Source organism: Argentina silus, assembly GCF_951799395.1.
Source record: "Argentina silus genome assembly, chromosome: Y".
NCBI lineage: Eukaryota > Metazoa > Chordata > Actinopteri > Argentiniformes > Argentinidae > Argentina > Argentina silus.
The window spans coordinates 17499162-17521674 of NC_139654.1; the positions used below are offsets into that span (position 1 = coordinate 17499162).

The window sequence follows — 22513 nt, forward strand, 5'->3', positions numbered from 1 at the left end:
AACCTGGGAACAAACAGTTAGGGGGACCGTTACCTGGGTCAGGTTGCTGGCTCTGAGCATGCCGCACCTGTGACTCAATTTCCCAGGTAAGGGTGGCCATGAAGGTGGGTGACAGGATGGAACCAGACTCCCCTAACTCTTCCTCTCCCGAAAAAAAGCCACGACAGGGCGTCCGGCTTTATATTGCGGGAACCCGGGCAGTATGTCAAAGTAAAATTTAAATGCCCAAAAAACAGCGGCCACCTCAGAAACCTGCACTTGCCCCGGGGCGATGATGTAACCCAGAAACGACACTTTGGGAGCATGAAACTCACATTTCTCCGCCTTTACGAACAACTTATTCTCCAGCAGGCGTTGGAGGACTTGATCCTTGTGCTCAGAGAGGGACTGGGAAAAAATCTAAATGTCGTCTAAATGAACAAAAACGAATCGGTTGAGCATGTCATAGAGTACATCGTTAACAAGGGCTTGAAACACCGCGGGGGCGTTGGTTAATCCAAACAGCATGACTAGATATTCAAAGTGACCAAGGGGGGTGTTGAATGCAGTTTTCCACTCGTCTCCCTCCCGGATGTGCACCAGATTGTAAGCATTGCACAGATCTAACTTAGTGAAAATGGTGGCACCATGGAAAGGGGCGAAAGCAGAGCTCATCAGTGGTAGAGGGTATTTATTTTTCACAGTAATATTGTTCAACCCACGGAAGTCTATACAGGGACGCAGTGAACCCATCCTTCTTCCCTACAAAAAAAAATCCTGCATCTACCGGCGAAGAGGAGGGGCGGATGATACCAGCGGATAGGGAGTCCCGGATGTACATTCACCGGCCACTTTATTAGGTACACCTTGCTAGTACTGGGTTGGACCCCCTTTTGTAGCTCAAGGTTCGATGTGTTCAGAGATTGTCTTCTGCATACCTTGGTTGTAATGAGTGGTTATTTAAGTTACTGTTGCCTTTCCATCATCTCAAACCACTCTGGCCATTCTCCTCTGACCTCTGGTATCAACAAGGCATTTTCGCCCAGAGAACTGCCGCTCACTGGATATTTTCTCTTTTTCGGACCATTCTCTGTAAACCCAAGAGATGGTTGCCCATGAAAATCCAAGTAGATCAGCAGTTTCTGAAATACTCAGACCAGCCCGTCTGGCACCAACAACCATGCCACGTTCAAAGTCACTTAAATCACCTTTCTTCCCCATTCTGATGCTAGGTTTGAACTTCAGCAGGTCGTCTTGACCATGACTACATGCCTAAATGCATTGAGTTGTTGCCATGTGATTGGCTGATTAGATATTTGCATTACCGAGCAGTTGAACATCTGTACCTAATAAAGTGGCCGGTGAGTGTATTTCTTGATCGCCTCCCGTTCTGGTCGGGAGATGTTGTACAATCGACCACTGGGGAGGGAGGTGCCGGGCAGGAGGTCGATGCTGCAATCATAGGGACAATGAGGTGGCAGGGACACCACAAGGTGCTTACTAAACACCGGAGCGAGGTTGTGGTAGTCCTGTGGAAAAGAGGGTAAATCACTGGCCTCCGGCAGGAGCAATGGGTCAAACACAGCAGGGGCAGGGGCCGAGAGTAAGCTGTGAGAGTGACAGAAATTACTCCATGAACTCATCCGAGGCCCAGTCGAGCACCAACGGGGAGTGGGGGCAGTCGAAGAGGTGAAGACAGATCATCTCCTGGTGATTCCTGGATAATCGTAAGGAAACTGGAACGGTTCTGTGGGCGACTAGGGTGAGCAGCATACCGTTGAGACCCTTGGCTTCAAGAGGACAGTCTAGGGGCACGGTCTCAATTCCCAGTTGTTCCATGACCTCTCAGCCCCACTGTCAATGAGGGCTGAGAGGGGAAGGGACTGGGTACGCCACACGAGGGTGGCCTTGAGTTGGGGACGTGAGAGAGGGGAACAGGTGGCTCGGCTCGTCCATATCTCTCCCACTACGGATGAGCCACCCCTTTTCCCGAATGACCTGGGCGGACGGGACAGGTGGCCACCAAATCACCACCCTGGTCGCAATACAGGCACACCCCGTCGCTGAGGCAGCGAGCCCTCTCCTCCGGAAACAGGCGAGCCCTATCCAGCTGCATCGGCTCCGGATCGTTGTGACTCGGGGAGACTCAGCTGGACTTGGACCTTCTCGGAGGCGAGTAACGTGGTGTCCCCGATGGAAACTGGATGGCCGGCTGGGATCTGACGGACCTCTCCCTGCTGTGCTCGCGGAGATGGTTGTCCAGCCGGATGGCGAGGGCGATCAGCTGGTCGAGGTCTTGAGGCTCCTCCCGAGACACCAGCCCATCCTTTATAGCGTCACATAGCGCATTTCGGAACGCACCCTGGAGCGCTTCATCATTCCAGCCGCTCTCAGCGGCGTCCTTGCCTTGGATAGGATGGTCAAACACTTTACGCATCTCCTGTGTAAAGTCGGCGTAAGAGAAACACACCGGTAACTGTTTGTCCCACACCGTGGAGGGTTAGGGTTAGGGTGCGAGTGCTGCACCTTTAAGAGACCCGATCAAATAAGCAATATGAGCCCGGTCAGAAGAATAGGTGAGGGCCTGCTGCTCAAACACCAGGGAGCACTTAACTAAAAAGGCCCGACAGGAACCCAGTTTAGTTTTATTTTATTTGGGACTCTAACTCAAATACCTTAGTTAACTTAGGCAATTTAAGGCAAAAGCGGACATAAAGGTTGTTTTTGAAAGTAGCCAGAGTTGGGGCTGATCTAAGATCTTCCAGAAGTTTATTCCAGCTATGTGTCGCATAATAACTGAATGCTGCTTCACCATGTTTTCTTTTAATCCTAGGAACAGTTAGTAGACCGGTCCCTGATGACCTAAGAAGTGGGGTTCATAGTGTGGAAGCAAGTCAGCCAAGTCAGCCACGTATTTTGGCCCTAAACCATTAAGTGATTTATAGACAAGTAATAGTATTTTGAAGTCAATTCTATAACACACTGGTAGCCAACGCAGAGACCTGAGAACTGGTGTAATCTGTTCAGCTTTCTTAGTCCTTGTTAGAACTCTAGCAGCAGCATTCTGAAAGAGCTATAACTGCCTAAGTGCTTTTTTGGGAAGGCCTGAGAAAAACCTATTACAGTAGTCTAACCTACTGGAAATTAAAGTGTGACTTAGTTTTTCTAGGTCTTGTTTGGACATGTATCCTCTAATTCTTGCTATATTTTTAAGATAATAATAGGCCGATTTTGTTATAGACTTGATGTGGGTGTTAAAATTTAGATCTGAGTCAATAATAACACCCAGATTTCTGACTTGGTTTTTAGACATCAAAGAAAGGGAATCAAGATGAGCACCAACTTTCAGCCTTTCTTCTTTAGCACCAAAGACAATTATCTCAGTTTTGTCTTTGTTTAGCTGGAGGAAATTTTGGCACATCCAGTCATTGATTTGGTCAATGCACAGATGCAGTGAGTCTATAGGCGCATAGTCACTCAATGAGACAGCTATGTATAATTGAGTGTCGTCTGCATAGTTATGGTACGCGATTTTGTTCTTTTGCATAATTAAGCCTAGTGGGAGTGTATAGAGGTTGAATAAAAGAGGTCCCAGAATTGAACCTTGAGGTACCCTGTCACGCCTGAGGTTGCTGTCTGGTGACTCTTCTGCCCTCCTCTGGCGGTACGGGGCCAGTGCCCTCCCAATCTATCAGTATTCGTTTCACCTGTGTATTCTGTCTCCTGTTTGTTATATATAGCCTGTGTGTTCCCCATGTCTTTGTCGGAGATTCTCCCTGTATGTCCGTGAGTACCCTGTCTGCCCGTCTGTTCCGCGATTCTAGTTGTTTACCCCGTTGCCCTAGTTTGAGTTTAGTATTTCTTTAGTTCTAGTTATTCCACTTGTTAAGTGCGTACTTTTGTTAACGGAGCTTGGTTTTCTCCACCTTTATTTTACCCTTTTTCCCCAGTGTTTGTTTGTGTGCCGTGCCCCAGTTTTCTGATTAAAACATTCCTTGATTTTTACTTTACGCTGTCGTCTGAGTATCTCTCCGCACTTGGGTCCACTGCACGATCATTGCTAACAGAATCTCCGACCAACATGGACCCAGCGGAGATACTCAGGCTGCGTGAAGAGTTCGCGGCCCAGCGCAAAGTACTGGTCCAACACGAGCAGGAAATGCAGCAGGTGGCCGAGAGCCTCCAGCGATTAACAATCATGGTTTGCTTCATGTCGGAGGCTCGGGAGACCGCCGCTGTACCTGCACCAACACCACCTGCTCCAGCTCCCCAGACCACAGCACGGGAGCCGCGCCTACCACCGCCTGAACGCTACGACAGACGTCCGGAGGGCTGAGAGGGCTCAGAGGGCTCAGAGAATTCCTCACCCAATGTTCCCTGGTGTTCAGTCTGCAGCCCTCATACTTTCCCACGGAGCACTCCAGAGTGGTGTACATCATCACCCTGTTGACGGGCCGGGCTCTGTCGTGGGCTACGGCCGAGTGGGAGCGTCAGACGCCGGCATGCTCTGACGTCGCTCTGTTCACCCGGGAGATACGCAATATAGTCGACACCTCCCGGATGGCGTCGGGGCATGAGGCCAGTCGACGTCTCATGGCCTGTCGGCAGGGTGAGTGCTCCGTGGCGGACTACGCCGTAAAGTTCAGGACCCTGGCAAGGGAGGCAGGTTGGGAGGAGAATGCTCTGGTCGCCCTCTACGCCCAGGGTCTCTCGGAGGTCATGAAGGACGATCTCACCTTCCGAGAGCTCCCTGAGCAACTGAACGACCTTGTCGACCTCTCTATACGCGTGGACAACCGTCGCAGGGAGAGGACAAGGGAGCGACGGTTGACACACGGCGCGCCTCCCTATCCAGAACCCTTTCCCCGTCCTCCTATGGAGGTCCCTCAGGAAGAGCCCATGCAGTTGGAGGCAGCGCACCTTTCGAAGGCGGAGAGACAGCGCTGCCTGTACTGCGGCCGTCGGGTCACCGCTGCGCTGCATGCCCGGAGAAATCGGGAAACGGAGGGTCCCGCTAGTATCTGGGGGGGTGCTGGCGGGACGGGATCCACCCTCCATTCCTGGAGATTCCCGGACCTTTCTCCGGGTCGCGGTGCAGTAGGGCTCCGACCCGCAGAGGGTCCTCGCCCTGATCGACTCCGGAGCAGCGGGAACCTGATGGACATGAGCCTGGCGGCTGGATGGGGAGTCCCGCTCATCCAGCTAGCGGAGCCCATTCCGGTCTGGGCTCTGGACGGTCGGCCCCTGGGAGCTGGCCTGATAACACAGCGCACTATCCTCGTGCGCCTCCAGGTTGAGGGGGCTCGTTGGGAGAAGACTCATTTTTTCATCATTGAGGCTCCTGACTGCCCCCTTGTCCTGGGTCATCCCTGGCTAGCTTCCAGCAATCCCCAGATTAACTGGGCCACTGGGCAGGTTTTTCTGGGGGTGGGGTCTACCGTCCACGCACGTCCATCCATTCCCCTTAGTCCCATTTCCCACCCACTGCCACCTACCTCCCCAGCTCCTGACCTGACCGGTGTTCCCCCGGAGTATTGGGACCTGGCGGAGGTCTTTAGTAAGTTACGGGCCAAGAGTCTGCCGCCCCACAGGTCCTACGACTGCGCTATCGACCTCCTACCAGGTTCCATGCCTCCTACAGGTCACTTGTTCTCCCTGTCCCGACCGGAGACCCTGGCCATGAAGGAGTACATCGAGGAAGCGCTCGCCGCGGGGCATATCCGACCTTCCACGTCCCCGGCGGGTGCAGGGTTCTTCTTTGTGGCCAAGAAGGACGGGGGTCAGCGGCCCTGCATCGACTACCGGGGCCTGAACGACGTAACGGTGAAGAATCGCTATCCACTCCCCCTGATGACATCGGCTTTTGAATCCCTGCAGCAGGCCCGGGTCTTCACCAAGCTGGACCTACGCAACGCCTACAACCTGGTGAGGATCGGGAGGGGGATGAGTGGAAAACGGCATTCAACACGCCGAGGGGCCACTACGAGTATCGGGTCATGCCCATCGGGTTGGCCAACGCCCCGGCAGTCTTCCAGGCATTGGTCAACGACGTCCTTCGTGACCTTCTGGATCTATGTGTCTTCGTCTACCTGGATGACATTCAGATTTTTTCTAAAGACCTGGCCCAACATAGGCAGCATGTTCGCCAGTTTCTTCAACGCCTTCTCCGTCATCAGCTTTATGTGAAGGCGGAGAAGTGTGTTTTTCATCAGAAGACCGTCTCCTTCCTGGGATTTATCGTTTCCAGGGGGGAGCTGCGTATGGACCCTGCCAAGGTCAAGGCAGTGTTGGACTGGCCCCAGCCCTCCTCCCTGAAACAGCTGCAGAGATTCCTGGGTTTCGCCAATTTTTATAGGCGGTTCATCCGCGGGTTTAGTGCCCTGGCCGCTCCCTTGACCGCCCTCACCCAGTCCAGCCGCCCTCAATTCGCTTGGTCCCCCGAGGCGGTGAACGCCTTTGCCACACTCAAGCGGCACTTCACCTCCGCCCCGGTCCTTGGGCATCCAGATCCTGCTCGGCCCTTTGTGGTGGAGGTGGATGCCTCTGATGGTGGTGGAGGTGGGGGCGGTGCTCTCCCAGCGGTGCCTTAAGGACGGGGAGATCCATCCCTGTGCCTTCTTCTCCTGTCGGCTGTCCCCAGCAGAGAGGAACTATGACGTGGGCAACCGTGAGCTGCTGGCGGTTAAGCTGGCGTTGGAGGAGTGGAGGCACTGGCTGGAGGGCGCCGTCCAGCATGTGTATCTCCCACAGGATGTGGTGTCGGATCGGGGTCCCCAGTTTGCCTCCAGGTTCTGGAAGGCATTCGCCACCAGCCTCGGCGCCTCCGTCAGCCTCTCGTCCGGGTTCCACCCTCAATCTAACAAGCAGACGGAGCGCGTCAACCAGGACCTGGAGGGTGTGCTGAGGTGCTACGTCTCTGATAACCCTGCGACCTGGAGCCGGCGACTGGCCTGGGCTGAGTACGCCCACAACACCCTCCTCTGCTCCTCCACTGGTCTGTCCCCCTTCCAGTGCCAGTATGGTTACCAACCCCCCCTGTTCCCTGAGCAAGAGGAGGAAGCAGAGGTACCTTCGGTCCAGGCCCAAGTCAGTCGGTGTCGCAGGACCTGGAGACGGGTGCGGGCGGCGCTCAAGAGGGCCAATCGCAAGCGTCGCCCGGCCCCGGTCTTCCGCCCGGGCCAGAAGGTGTGGCTCTCGACCCGGGACCTTCCACTCCGGGTCGAGTCCCGGAAGCTGTCCCCCGGCTTCGTGGGTCCCTTTCGGGTGGTTAGGCGGGTGAACCCGGTCTCGTACAAACTGCAACTCCCCCCTTCCATGTGGGTTCACCCGACCTTTCATGTCTCCCTCCTCAAGCCCGTTATCTCCTGCCCCCTGGCCCCCCCTCCCCGCCCTGCTCCCCCACCTCGTCTCGTCGGAGGACAGCCGGCATACACCGTGGACCGGATTTTGGGGAGGGGTCTGCAGTACCTGGTAGATTGGGAGGGGTATGGTCCGGAGTAACGGACTTGGGTGCCCCGGCGGAGTATACTGGACCCCACCTTGATTACTGACTTCCCCCGCCTTCATCCTGGGGCACCCAAGTAACGGCTGGTGCCGTTCGTCGGGGGGGGGGGGGTACTGTCACACCTGAGGTTGCTGTCTGGTGACTCTGGTGCCCTCCTCCGGTGATACGGGGCCAGTGCCCTCCCAATCTATCAGTATTCGTTTCGCCTGTGTATTCTGTCTCCTGTTTTTTATATATAGCCTGTGTGTTCCCCATGTCTTTGTCAGAGATTCTCCCTGTATGTCCGTGATTCTAGTTGTTTACCCCGTTGCCCTAGTTCGAGTTTAGTATTTCTTTAGTTCTAGTTATTCCACTTGTTAAGTGCATACTTTTGTTAACGGAGCTTGGTTTTCTCCACCTTTATTTTCCCCTTTTCCCCCAGTGTTTGTTTGTGTGCCGTGCCCCAGTTTTCTGATTTAAACATTCCTTGATTTTTACTTTACGCTGTCGTCTGAGTATCTCTCCGCACTTGGGTCCACTGCACGATCATTGCTAACAGTACCCCACACGTCATGCTAGTTTGCTCAGATGTGTAGTTGCCAATGGAAACAAAATAGTCCCTGTCTTGCAGATAGGACCTGAACCAATCTAAGACCGTGCCAGAGAGTCCAACACAGTTTTCCAGTCTGTCTAGTAGTATTGAATGGTCAACAGTGTCAAAAGCAGCACTAAGATCCAGTAACACTAGGATTGAAATTTTGCCGGAATCAGTGTTCATGCGAATGTCGTTTTGAACCTTAATAAGAGCAGTTTCGGTGCTGTGATGGAATCGAAAACCTGATTGGAATTTGTCGAAGAAACTATGTTGGTAGACAATTTTTAAAATTATTTTTCTTATAAAGGGTAGATTTGATATGGGTCTGTAGTTGCTAATTACAGAAGCATCCAGGCTACACTTTTTTAGTAGAGGCTTAATAACTGCAGTTTTCAAAGCCTTTGGAAAAATGCCTGATAGGAGGGAGCTGTTAACTATTTGCAGTAAATCAGTCGCCAAGCAGCTGTAAACATTTTTAAGGAAGCTCGTTGGGAGGGTGTCATGGCAGCATGTTGATGGCTTAAGATGTTGTACAGTTTCCTCAAGAGTTTTGTTGTCAATGGCATTAAACTGGGTCATGTTTATCAAGTTACATTTATGTGAATGTATCGGTGACACATTTTTGTTTAATGTGGAACTACTGATAGTTTGTCTAATGTTTTGAATTTTATCCCAAGTCATCGGAAGGCAGATTTGGAGGTTCATGATCGTATAACTTTTTGAATAAATAACTGTCCATGTTTGTACTGTAACTAGTTGGAATCTGACATTATAATGCTCTACTAAGATCTTCGACAAAGGCTTATGACATCAGAAAACATCTGCAAACATACTGGATGGCTAAGGGAGCAAGGTTTGGAAGACTTGGAGAAAGCTGTAAAATGTGATCAATTTAAATAGAGGTACTTAGTGCTTGGACTACATTTTTATTATACTGATATTTAGAATGATCATCACAATTTTAATTGGTTCACAACATCAAAGAGAGGATTCAAATGAAGTGCATACATTATGTATAGAGGGTCTTGTGATCTTAAATGTTCGTTTTTCTTCAGGCAACACTTGGATTGAACCAGCGTGGGTTTTATTTTGAAAGCCTTGACAATGATTTTTTTTCTTAACAAGAAATCTGGAGGTAAAGTCGTGGCCCAGTGGTAACGCTCACAACAATAGTGCACATACAGTATATACCCACTCTCGAAGGTTGTGGATTCAAGCCTTGCTTGGCATCTTCTGTCCTGTCATCCCTCTCATCTGTCTCCCTGACTATCTTCATACTGTCTTAATAAATGTGAAAATGCACAAATGTGTTAAGCTGTATTATCTATCTTTTGCCACTGGGGGTGCTTTTGAGCAAAAAGGGGTTCCCTTGTCAGAAATAATGTCCAGAAATTACCTCATTGGACAGAAAGGAGCAAGTCTCCCCATGAGAATGAGCTTATTTTGCCAAAGTTTGTTAGCTGAAAACATAGGATTGTCTGGTTTAACGAGACAAACAATGTATTGTATACAATCTTAAATAAGCCAAACTGAGACTGAAGAATTGGGAATAAAATCACACTGAAGGATAGAGGACGGGTTAAGAATAACACATTTATTCCCAAGTACAACTTCAAATGGTTATGGACATGATGAAGCGAGCTCAATATGGTGGTCACATGGCCAATTAACACAAGTTAACTTTACGTTATATCTGACTCCAAAAGATATTTCATGGTTAATAAGGATTGATAATGCTTTGCTCATCCCTGTGTGACAGACAATCAATCATATCGGATCCTAGATTCGATTAAGAATAACCCAAAATGCAATTTTACCATGCCATCAAGTTAAGATCAATCGGATTGCGAGGAGTTTACGCTCAGGCCAATATCTGAAGCTGATGACTCACTCTACGTGTCGTTAACGCACAGCTAGCGCACAACATCACATTAATGCACATGAAGAATGAGCATAGAGTATCAACAAAACCAATCACCAATTTAACAGTTTCAAAGCAAAACATGAAAAAAGTCTAACCATACGTTTAACGTGTGTCAGAACAACACGGGAGAGAAGCTCAAAGGACACATTGCTGTCCTTCTCCTTAAATACCATTCCCAACAATAGGACGTAGGTGTGAGATACATTACAATGGCAAAGGAATTGACAGATGCTAAGGCGTGATTTCTTCAGGATGTCTACCAGGCAAGCTCATTCAACTGTAAATCAAATAGCTAGCACCACCACCAAATCCGTCTACAAGATCATGCCATCAATTGAAATGACTCTTGTTGTTGGTGTATGAGCAGATTTCTTAGTTTTTGTCTTCACAGCTCCAAGGGTCTTTGAGGAGAAAAATTGAAGGACATGCGTCTAGGTACACCTCCAAACAGAATGGCCTTTCCTGTGGGCCACTTGGACCAGACATCAAGCGTGTGTGTATGGAGGGCACTGGCCTGGGCCACGAGCCTTGTTCCTTTAGTGTAGGGCAGTCTCAGTCTCTACCAGGAGCCTCCGCCCTGGGCCACAGTCTGCAGAGGAAGAACACTTACATGATGCCCCCTGGGCGTGGGCACAGATCTGTTCAACATGACCCTGAAGGAGATGAAGAAAGAGCCTCTAGAGGTGCAGTCTTGTGGACAGTCATCCACGAGGACCAGCATGATGGTGTTTGACTTCAAAGATGAGGGTGGAGGTCAAACTGATGCTGACCTCCAGGATCTGTTCGACGAGCTCACAAAGTCTGTGCCTTCACTGAATGACCTGGAGTTTGAGAAGATGTTAAAGCAGGATGACACTTTCGGCTTAGACCTTGGCAGGCCCAGCTCAGCAGGGGCGGCCAACCTGTGCTCTCAGATTGAGAGGACCATAAAGATGGAGTACTCTCCAGACTTCAGTCAGACTCACAGCGGCTCCGACCAGCCTCCGCAGGGCCCTCCTTCACTATGAGCACCTCCTCCCTGTCCACCTCCCCTCATGCCCTCACCTCATCACAGAAACTCCACAGCCAAGGGCCACATGGCTCTGGAGGAGCCCACAGACCCCTGCCCAGTTGGCCAGAGGTGTCCCATGCAGAGCAGCTGAAACAGATGGCAGCTAATCAGCAGCAGCCCAACAACACCTTGCTCCACCACCACCAACAGACTCAGCCTGGAGGGGTAACCAGCTGGACCACAGCTAGGAGCACCCACTCCTCCACCAGCTCCTTCCCCCAGGAGAAGCTCTCTAATCCAGCCCCACTGGGCCAGCAAAGGATCAGCCCCCAGAGCTCCATCCTGTGACCCATGAGTGGCAGCCAATGCAAAGGGATCAACAACTGCCTCTTCAAGTCCAATGGACACAATAGCTGCAATCACATCTATATAAAGGTCCTCAGCAGTAAGCCCATGCTGCACTTCAGTCCCAAAGCACCCCCCTCTGCCAGTCAGCAGATCCCCATCATGACAGGCCCACTGAGGAAGACTCCAGGCCATCAGCTGCAGCAACCATCCACAACAGCCCAGAATCAGCCACATTCAGCTCTGCACTATCAGAACCCACAGATGCCCATGTCAGGGTCCCCATGCCTGCAGCCCAAGCTTATTCCTCAGAGGACCCCACGGAACCAGCATGGACCAGGGCTCCATTTCAAACTGGCTCAACAACGACAGGTACAGTTGTGGTCAGAAGTTTACATACACTTGTAAAGAACATGTACAGTGGGGGAAATAATTATTTGATCCCCTGCTGATTTTGTTAGTTTGCCCGATTACAAAGAAATGAGCGGTCTATAATTTGTATGGTACTTTTATTTTAACAAATAGAGACAGAATATCAACAAAGAAGTCCAGAAAAAACACATTATATAAAGTTATAAATTCATTTGCATTTGATCGAAGGAAATAAGTATTTGATCCCCTACAAACCAGCAAGAATTCTGGCTCATACAGACCGGTTATATGCCCATGAGGCACACAGATTAGTCCTGTCACTTTAGGAAAAGTACTCCTAATCTCTGCTTGTTATGGGTATAAAAGACACCCGTCAATAGAATCAATCTCTTCCATTCCAACCTCTCCACCACCATGGGCAAGACCAAAGAACATTCAAAGGACATCAGGGTAAGAGTTGTAGACCTGCACAAGGCTGGAATGGGCTACAAGACCATCAGCAAGAAGCTTGGTGAGAAGGAGACAACTGTTTGTGCAATTATTAGAAAATGGAAGAAATACAAAGTAACCATCAATCGCCCTCGGCCTGGAGCTCCATGCAAGATCTTGCCTCGTGGGGTAAGGATGATCATGAGAAGGGTGAGGGATCAGCCCAGAACTACACGGGAGGAGCTTGGTAATGATCTCAAGGCAGCTGGGACCACAGTTACCAAGAAAACCATTGGTAACACACTACACCGTAACAGATTGAAATCCTGCAGTGCCCGCAAGGTCCCCCTGCTCAAGAAGGCACATGTACAGGCTCATCTGAAGTTTGCCAATGAACACCTAAATGATTCAGAGAAGGCTTGGGAGGAGGTGATGTGGTCAGATGAGACCAAAATTGAACTCTTTGGCATAAATTCGACTCTTCATGTTTGGAGGGAGAGAAATGCTGAATGCTACAATCCCAAGAACACCATCCCCACCGTCAAACACGGAGGTGGAAACATTATGCTTTGGGGTTGTTTCTCTGCTAAGGGTACAGGACGACTTCACTGCATTGAGGGGCCAATGGACGGGGCCATGTACCATAAGATCTTGGACGAGAACCTCCTTCCCTCAGCCAGAGCACTGAGGATGGGTCGTGGATGGGTCTTCCAGCATGACAATGACCCAAAACATACAGCCAAGGCAACAAAGGAGTGGCTCAAGAAGAAGCACACTGAGGTCATGGAGTGGCCTAGCTAGTCTCAAGACCTTAATCCTATAGAAAATGTGTGGAGGGAGCTGAAGCTTCGAGTTGCCAAGCAAAAGCCTTGAAACCTTCAGGATTTGGAGAGGATCTGTAAAGAGGAGTGGACCAAAATCCCTCCTGAGATGTGTGCAAACCTGGTGACCAAATATAAGAAACGTCTGACTTCTGTGCTTGCCAGCAAGGGTTTCTCCACCAAGTACTAAGTCATGTTTTGCTTGGGGATCAAATACTTATTTCCTTCGATCAAATGCAAATGAATTTATAACTTTATATAATGTGTTTTTTCTGGACTTCTTTGTTGATATGCTGTCTCTATTTGTTAAAATAAAAGTACCATAAAAATTATAGAAATCTATAGAATCACAGATTCTTTGTAATCGGGCAAACTAACAAAATCAGCAGGGGATCAAATAATTATTTCCCCCACTGTATGTCATGGCAGTCTTGTGTTTCCAATCATTTCTACAACTCTTATTTTTCTGTGATGGATTGATTGGAGCACATACTTCTTTGTCACAAAAAACATGAATGAAGTTTGGTTCTTTTATGAATTTATTATGGGTCTTCTGAAAATGTGACAAATTACACATTCCATATCATTTTCTCATTCAAGATTCAAAGTGTTTATTATCATATGCACAGTAGAAAACATGTTTCCCTGTACAACGAAATTCTTGCTTTGCTGTCCGCAGAATGCCAACCAATATAAAATATACAATACTAAAGAATATACAATATATACTAAACAAATGTACAAGACAGCAAAATTTAAGGCATAAAATAAAATAGCAGCAATAATAATAATAAAACAGTGCAAATGTAGCAGTGCAATTATGCAAACTGGAAAATTCAGTTATTTGAGGTAGTAAGGTTATATTAATCTCCTATGGGTTGTTTCGGAGCCTGATGGCAGTGGGAAAGAAGGAGTTCTTCAGTCTGGTGGTCCTGCATTTAACACTTCTGTACCTCCGGCCTGAGGGTAGAAGTGTGAACAGTCCGTGCTGGGGGTGGGTGGGGTCCTTGAGGATGGAGGCGGCTCTCCTGTGGACTCTGCGGTGGTAGATGCTCTGCAGAGAGGGCAGTGGAGTCCTGGTGATTTTCTCAGCAGTCTTCACCACTCTCTGCAGGCGTCTGCAGTCCATAGCAGTAGTGCTGCCGTACCACACAGTGATACAGCTAGTTAGGATGCTCTCAACAATGCAGCTGTAGAAGTTGCTGAGGATCTTGGGCGACATGCCAAACTTCCTCAGCCTCCTCAGAAAGTACAGCCGCTGTTTGGCCTTGTTAACCAGCTGAGTGGTGTTAAGTGTCCAGGTGAGGTCCTCGCTGATGTGGACGCCCAGGTATTTGAAACTGCTCACCCTCTCTACTTCAAGTTCCCGGATGTACAGTGGCCGATGAGGTCCCCTCTTCTTCCTCATGTCCACTATCATCTCCTTCGTCTTGTCCGTATTGAGGGTGAGGTTGTTGTCCTCGCACCATGTTACCAGACTGGCCACCTCCCTCCTGTAAGCCGCTTTGTCCCCGCCAGTGATGCATCCTATCACTGCGGTGTCGTCTGCAAACTTTAGGATGGTGTTGTCCTTGTGGGAGGCGACACAGTCGTGGGTGAACAGGGTGTAGAGGATGGGGCTGAGGACGCATCCCTGTGGAGTGCCAACATTTGTAATAATGCTGGCTGAAGTCCTATTACCAATCCTGACAGACTGGGGCCTGCCAGTCAAAAAGTCTAGGAGCCAGTCACAGAGGGTGGGGTGCAGGCCAAGTGTGGACATTTTGTGGATGAGTCTGTGGGGGATGACTGTATTAAAAGCGGAGCTGTAGTCTACAAAGAGCGTCCTGATGTAGGAGTCTTTGTTTTCCAGGTGGGAGAGGGAATAGTGGAGGACAGCAGCGATAGCGTCTGAGGTGGACCTGTTGGGCCGGTAGGCATACTCCAGGGGGTCTAGGGTGTCCGGCATGCTGCTCTTAATGTGTGCCAGTACCACTCTCTCAAAACACTTCATAATGATTGGAGTGAGTGCTACTGGCCTGTAATCATTCAGGCAGGCAGGTTGGCTCTTCTTGGGAAGGGGGACGATGGTTGTGGTCTTGAAGCAGGAGGGAACAGTGCTGTGACTGAGGGAAAGGTTGAAGATGGAGGTGAGCACATCAGCCAGCTCGTTGGCACATGCTCTGAGAGCCCGCCCAGGGATGTTGTCTGGTCCTGCTGCCTTGCGGGGGTTGATCTTCCTCAGGGCTTTGTTTACCTGGCCTGATGAGATGGTTAGTGGAGGGGAGGGGGGTCGGGTGGTCCCGGTGTGTGTGTGCCTCCTCTCTGTGCTGTGGTTGGAGGTCTCAAAGCGGGTGTAGAAGGTATTTAGGTCGTCCGGCAGGCTGTCTGTGGAGCTGATGGTGTTGGTGGTGGTCCTGTAGTCTGTGATGTGCTGCAGGCCTTGCCACATCCGCCCGGAGTCAGCAGTGGAGTAGAAGCCGTCCAGCTTCTCTCTGTACTGCCTCTTGGCCGCTGTAATGGCTTTTTTCAGTCCATACTTCACAGCTTTGTACTCCGTCTCATTGCCTGATCTAAATGCAAGAGAGCGAGCACGCAGCATGTGGCGTACCTGACTGTTTATCCAGGGACATGTAACGAGGTCCTTGAACACAGAAGCGGACTCAGTGGTGGTGATAAGGGAAACCCTGTTTATTTAGACTGTTCCTTCTTCTCATCCGTACTCAGGTCCTGGTCGACTTTCCAGTCTAAGCTTTTCAGCCTCCTCCCCTCCAAAGCAGAGGCACACACGTCTTAAACCATTTCGTTAACAAGGCTTCATTCGCAACAGGTGCGCAACGAAGCCTCGCTTCCGTAACCCTTGCCACAGTCCTGTAGCTCCCTCTACAGGCCGAACGCTGCATGACCCCCCACATACCCACACAGGCCGGGGACACGACGGCCGACAGCCTACTCCCCCCCCCCCCCTGCACGGGAGAGGAAGTCTGCCACGACCATCTGCGCCCCCGGTCTGTGCACGACCACCGGGTGATCCTCGCGTTCACATCCTTCATGCAGTGGAGCCACTGGAGGGGAGCATGGTGGGAATAGAGGGTGAAAGCGCGACCCAGCAGGTAGCAGCGGAAGGCGCCGACTGCCCACTTGATGGCGAGGCACTCCTTCTCCACCGTGCTGTACCGGCCCTCCCTCTCTGACAGTTTGCGGCTCAGGTACAGCACCGGCCGGTCAGCCCCTTCCACCTGCTGGGTCAGCACTGCTCCCAGGCCTCTATCCGACGCGTCCGTCTGTAGGGAGAAAGGGAGGTTAAAATCAGGCGCATACAGGACCGTTTCTCCACAAAGAGCGCCCTTAACCCATTTGTGCCGGATGCTGCGCGACGCAACATTGCATCTACCGCCGGTTGCTGCGTTGCGCGACTTTGAATCTACCGCCAGTTGCTGCGTGGCACCACGTGAGCACCCAAATGTCGTGTGGTTCGCCGAAAATCAATCAGACATACACGTGCGTTCTACAATAAACGCACGTGTATGTCTGATTGATTTACGTGATTTTCGGCGAACCACACGACATTTGGGTGCTCACGTGGTTTTAAAAAATCAACAAGACCTACCTCGTGTATTTGAACCAATGACAGTGCATTATATGCTGCACTCATGAAAATTACAACAAATCAAAAATGCTGCGCCACGCAGCAACTGGCGGTAGATTCAAAGTTGCGCAATGCAGCAACCGGCGGTAGATGCAATTTTGCGTCGCACGGCATTCGGCACAAATGGGTTAAGGGCCTCGAACGACCCCTGGCACTGGCCCGACCATTGGACCGGATCCGGGGCACCCTTCCGGGTGAGGTCCGTCAAGGGACTGGCCAGCTCTGAGAAGCCCAGCACGAACTGCCGGTAATAGCCAGCCAGCCCCAGGAAGGCCCTCACCTCCTTCTTAGTCTTAGGCCGCGGAGAGGCGGCGATGGCCGCAGTCTTTTCAACCTGCTGCCGCACCTCCCCTCGACCCAAGTGGTACCCCAGATACCGGATCTCCCTCTGCCCGATCACGCACTTTTTCGGGTTGGCCGTCAGCCCCGCCTGCCTCAGGGACCGCAGAACAGCAGCCACACGCTGCATATGCTGCGCCCAGGTGTCACTGTAAATGACAATGTCATCCAGATAGGCAGCAGTATAGGCAGAGTGCGGCTTTGTGCGCAAGTCCTTACATACTGAATCTCAATCTTCCTCCCAATTTTCTTTAAGAAGGTCTAGGACACCCCGGGGCTTACGCCCGTAGAGTAATTCAAACGGGTAAAACCCGGTGGAAGCTTGGGGAACTTCCCGTACCGCAAACAGCAGGGGATCTAGCCATTTATGCCAATTCCGACTATCCTCGTGCACAAACCTCCGGATCATTTATTTCAAGGTCCGATTGAACCGCTCACAAAGGCCATCCGTGGCCGGGTGGTAAACACTGGTTCGAATCGCCTTGATGTTCAACAACCCGTACAGTTCATTGAGGGTGCGTGACATAAAATTGGTGCCCTGGTCGGTGAGAATCTCTTTCGGGATTCCCACCCGGGAGATCACTTGAAACAATGCCTGCGCGACACTCCTGGCAGAAATATTGCGCAGCGGTATTGCCTCGGGGTATTGGGTTGCGTAATCTATTAAGACCAACACAAATCGATATCCCTGTGTACACCGATCAAATGGCCCGATAATATCCATGGCAATGCGGTCGAATGGGTTCTCGACCAATGGTAAGGGCCGCAATGGGGCCCGGGGAATGGCTGGGGGATTTACCAACTGACATTCGCGACAGGAAGCGCACCACCTACGCACCTCTGCCCGAATTCCCGGCCAATAAAATCGAGCCATTATACGGTTTAGTGTCTTATCATACCCTAAATGGCCCGCCATGGGGTTGAAATGAGCCGCCTGGAAGACCATTTCCCGGCGACTACGGGGAACCAACAACTGGGTTACTTCCTCCTGACTATGTGAGTCACGACTCACTCGCTATAACCTGTCGCTGATGATCGCAAAATAGGGGTGGGCGCACTGTGTCTGGCCGTACCAAAGTACCATCAATCGCTATCACTTGGTCATAGGCCGATCGTAGGGTCTCGTCACGAGACTGCTCGAGGGGGAAGTCACCTAACAGCGGGTAGTTCGGCGGGGAAATCTCGGGTTGAGACCCCCCCGCTGGCTCCGGCTCCTCGGCAGTGTCGCGAGGCACCGCCTCAGCACAGAGCACATTACACGCCTCACACCTCCCTTTCTGTCGTGCACGCACCCCGGTAGCCCGCTTTACCGCTTGAGGAAACCCCTCCTAATCTACACCCAGAACAAGGGGATGCGTGAGGCGTGGGCTAACCGCCTCCTGTACACTATGCTTTTTTCCCTCATAATGAATTTCGATAGCGACCACAGGATATTCGTGAATGTCCCCATGCACACACTTCACCAACACCCTCGATGCCTTTAACAATGCCCCCGGTCGAACCAGGCGCTCCTGGATCATGGACTGCATGCAGCCCGAATCCAAGAACGCCTGGTGCGTATCGTGTTGTATCCTTATCCACAATACGCCTCTCCTGGATTTAAATCTCCCCCTTTTCATTTTTGCACAAACAGTATCTCTAGCCCTCTTTGTGTGAAATGATAATGTGAACCACACACGAGGGCTCTTGTTACCACTTGAGATCTTCATGTAACATCTTCAAACTAAGGGAGGGCAAGTGCCAAAAAAGATGGCAGGGTAGTAGAGGATACAGAATTAAAAAGTCTGATATTGTCTGCTCTCTATAGCACTGGTAGAAGAGAGGCAATCACCTACAGACTCAGCTGACCACCCACATCCTGTCACATGAGCCAATAGAGAGAGCGTTGATACAGTACCAGGGTAAGATGTGTACTCTACCAAGAACATCTTTGATTGTGCTGTTAATGTCCTGTTTGTTTGATTGAATAATCAACAGATATTGATGATATACTGTATCTTAATAAGAAAATGGCAGTAAGAGCAAGAGCAAGTATCAACAAGGGGGTTGTACACCGTTAGAGTGCTTGTCTGCTGAAGGCAGCAGTGATGGGGTTAAATGCCTTGCTAGTTTGGAGAGGAAGGCACACTGAGAAAAAAAAAGCAGTTGAGTTGAGTCTCTTCCCACAGTGAACACTAGCGAGCTGCGCTGAACTTCCTCCCACTGGGGAAAAACTCAATAAATGTTTAAAGAGACCAAGATGTGGACTATGGTCCATGTTTGCTTGTTCTCACAGTCTAATGACTAATCGGTTGTTAGCTCAAGAATGTCAAAACTTAAAGCCACTACAATGGCATCCCTGTGCTCAAGGAACCCTAATGAGGATCCTGACTTACTGTTTCAGATATTGGAATATAGATCTTCAGAATAGTCATGCTCTAGAAACTTTAACTCTATGCTCAAATTAAAGGAATTGAGAAATGTCAACATATTGTACTGAGGAACTACTGGAGTTTGAGGCTACTGTGTGATCATTCCCTAATCATGATCTAATGTAGCCCATTAAAAGGTAATTAGATGCTCTATTTCTAATAATCCAGTGTCATCTGACCTGCAGAGTTGTTTGTCTGCAGAACATAACATACACAAAACATGTAGTTGCTTTTTGGATAATGACTTACTAGTTTCACCTTTTATCATATATGAAATAATGCTGACATTGCTCTAAGTTTGTGTTGTTAGATCGAAGACCAAACATTATCCTTTTGAAGCTACTGTGTTACGGTTCCCCCTCCCAACCAACCCTCTGGCACCACCTCAAGGCCGCGGCGGTCATCACTGGAGCGTCTTCCCAGTCGACAGCGCACCTGGACCCGATCCCCAATCAACATACCTGCGACACATCCCCAATCAGCACCCTACATAAACCCTGCCTGATCTTCACTCCAGTGCCAGATCGTACTGTGTCCCACGGTAACCCTTCGAGTATTCCTTTACGCTTCTAGCCCTAGATTCTCTCTCTCTCTCTCTGTCCTGTGTTTGTTTGTGTTGTCACCGCGTTCCCTTGTGTCCACATCCAGATACCCCGTCCTCCCTGGTGTTTCCCCTCGTCGACCCTTCCACGGACCTAGCCCGCTCCTCGACTACTGGACCTCCCGGCTTCCCGACCATCTGCTCGTCTGACTACCCGCCTGCCTGCCGAACCCTGGACCGACCCACGACTACTCTTTTGGATTATCCTTCTCTCCCCTACCCCTTTTCCCCCTCTATTATTAAATACGCCTTCGGGCTAACCCCACCATCTCTGAGCACCGTCATTTGGTTCCGCTGACGTTCTAGTGTAACATACTGCCCTCTATCTCTGCCCAATACGAAACACTGTACATGCTTATTATGATGATTTCCCAAACAACCCTTTTGATAGCATTTAACTGAATACAAGTTGATTAATTGTTGAAAATGAACTGAAGGAGTCATAAAGTATATAGACAGATTCCACAACAGAAGGGCCACTGTAAACCATTGTGCTTAATGGATTTAAAATGTTTTCCCTGATTCCCTGATCTTTTAATCTCTAGTAAGCTGTTTGGGACTTGCTTCAAGCATATTTGTCATACTTATTATTAGGTAGGTATTCAGACTTCAGGCAGTTATTGTATGCAAAGGATTGTTGACCAAATACTAAACATGAGTGCTTAATTTGGACATTATACAAATCTTTCCCATTACTTATGGTGCCCTGATATCGGGGAACTATGTATAAAAAGCGTTGTCATATCTAAATGGTGAAACCAATATGTACACAAGTACCATGAAATGAAAGCTGAGAATCTCTGATTTAACCTCAAAGTAATTGTTTGATTTCAAATCCAAACTTTTGCAGTACAGAGCCAAAAGAAGAAAAAAAATGCTTCACTGTGCCATTACTTACGCAGGGCACTGTATTTCATAAAGGGAAGCTATTTGAAAATAATTTCGGCTACACTTCATAACGGGAGGGTACAATTAATCTGCAATTTCAATTATTTGAAGATGCATGACATCAACAATTGTGTCAACACTGTTTCTTTTTTTTTAATACTAACCTAAAATGCGTGGAGAGTGCAGAGTGATTTTTGAAATGTTCCTACATAGTTTTAGGATGATTGAGATTACTCATTAATTTATATTTTATATTCTGTGCTTATTTCTCTGCATCTACGTGTAACGAGGTTAAGTGGTATGGACCCAAGTGCAGTAATAACAGAGTAGGCAAGGTTTGCAATATTCCAAAAATGTAGGTACTTTACTGAAGAACACAGGTAGAACAGGAACACCCCCCCCCCCTCCACCCTTCCACCCTCTAGGGGCACTCAGGGTGAACGCGACGGCAGCCTCGTAGCGGGCTGGTCTGGGTTATGGGCTGGGGCTGGGACTGGAAGCTGGTCTGGGGCACGGGCTGGAGCTGGAAGCTGGCCTGGGGCACGGGCTGGAGCTGGAAGCTGGCCTGGGGCTGGAAGCTGGTCTGGAGCACAGTAGGAGGCATGAAGAGACGGATGAAACCAGCAGGGAGGGCGTCACAGATGCACTGCTCCACGACACAGCCATATGATCGATGGTGGGGAAGAGACGCACGCGGCCCTCCTCTTACCAAAGACCTCGCCAAGGCCAGCGCACTCAGGGAGAACTCGGGACAACTCGGGAGGGTCTGGAGACTGGAGGAGCTGAGAAGAGGGTGCAGGGAAGAGGCAGGTAGCATGACAGGTGGGGCCCCACCCTATAACAGCGCAGAGGGACCAGTTGATGTGGGGGTTGTGACAGGCCAGCGACGGGCGGCCAAGAACCACTGGAAACTCAGGAGAGTGGATGAGGTGAAGCTGGATGGTCTCTTGGTGTTGGCCTCTCACACATAGACGGAGGGGAATGGTGACGTGACAAACCCGTCCGGAACCCAGAGGTCTACCGTCAAGGACAGGAACGGTGACAGGAAGGTCGAGACTAGCCAGGGGGATCTTGAGGCATTTGGCCAAGCCAATGTCCATGAAGTTGCTAGCCGCTCTGGAGTCTATGAATACCCAGAGAGAATGGAGTTGCTCCTCCCAGGAGAGAGAGGCTGCCAAAATGACACCAGAACCAGCAGACTCGGGAGAGATGATAGCTGCTGTAATGATAGGACTCGCCACAGGTCTGGCCTTCCCGACAGCTCAGGACAGGAATAGCAAAAGTGGTCTGGTCCTCCACTGTGGTCAAAGCTAGAACTAAAACAAAGCCGTCTTATAAGACAACGTCTCAAAGTTGACAGTCACCAAAGGCTCGATCGAGCGCTCATAAAAGCATCAAGAACCAGGGACAAGTCCCAAATGGGACAGGTGGCCTGGAGACCGGACGGATGCGTTACACTCCCTTCACAAAACGACGGACCAGGGGGTGAACCCCTATAGTCGTTTCACAGGGACCAACATGGCATACCGGATGGTGGCCGTGTAGCCTTAATGGCAGGTCCTGTAAGGAGGCTGTGGGAGTGGAGCACTGAAAAGGCACCACACCACGCCTCTCAAGCCAACTCTCAAACACCCTCCACTTGAGCTCTAGCACCCTGAATCGTGCTGAAACACATTCAGGGCCAAGCTCTCTGAGTGGAAATTGGAC

At 50.2% G+C, this 22513-nt stretch overlaps 1 pseudogene across 1 annotated transcript in view; it reads left to right on the top strand.

The window, feature by feature from the left end:
- Positions 1–22513, top strand: part of LOC310824013 (mastermind-like protein 2) — an 82894-nt pseudogene that overhangs the window by 55166 nt on the left and 5215 nt on the right. Inside the window, exons 2-3 of the transcript in view lie at positions 10373–11689; positions 21259–21735. The product of the transcript in view is annotated as a mastermind-like protein 2 (transcript). The remainder of the gene's footprint in view (positions 1–10372; positions 11690–21258; positions 21736–22513) is intronic.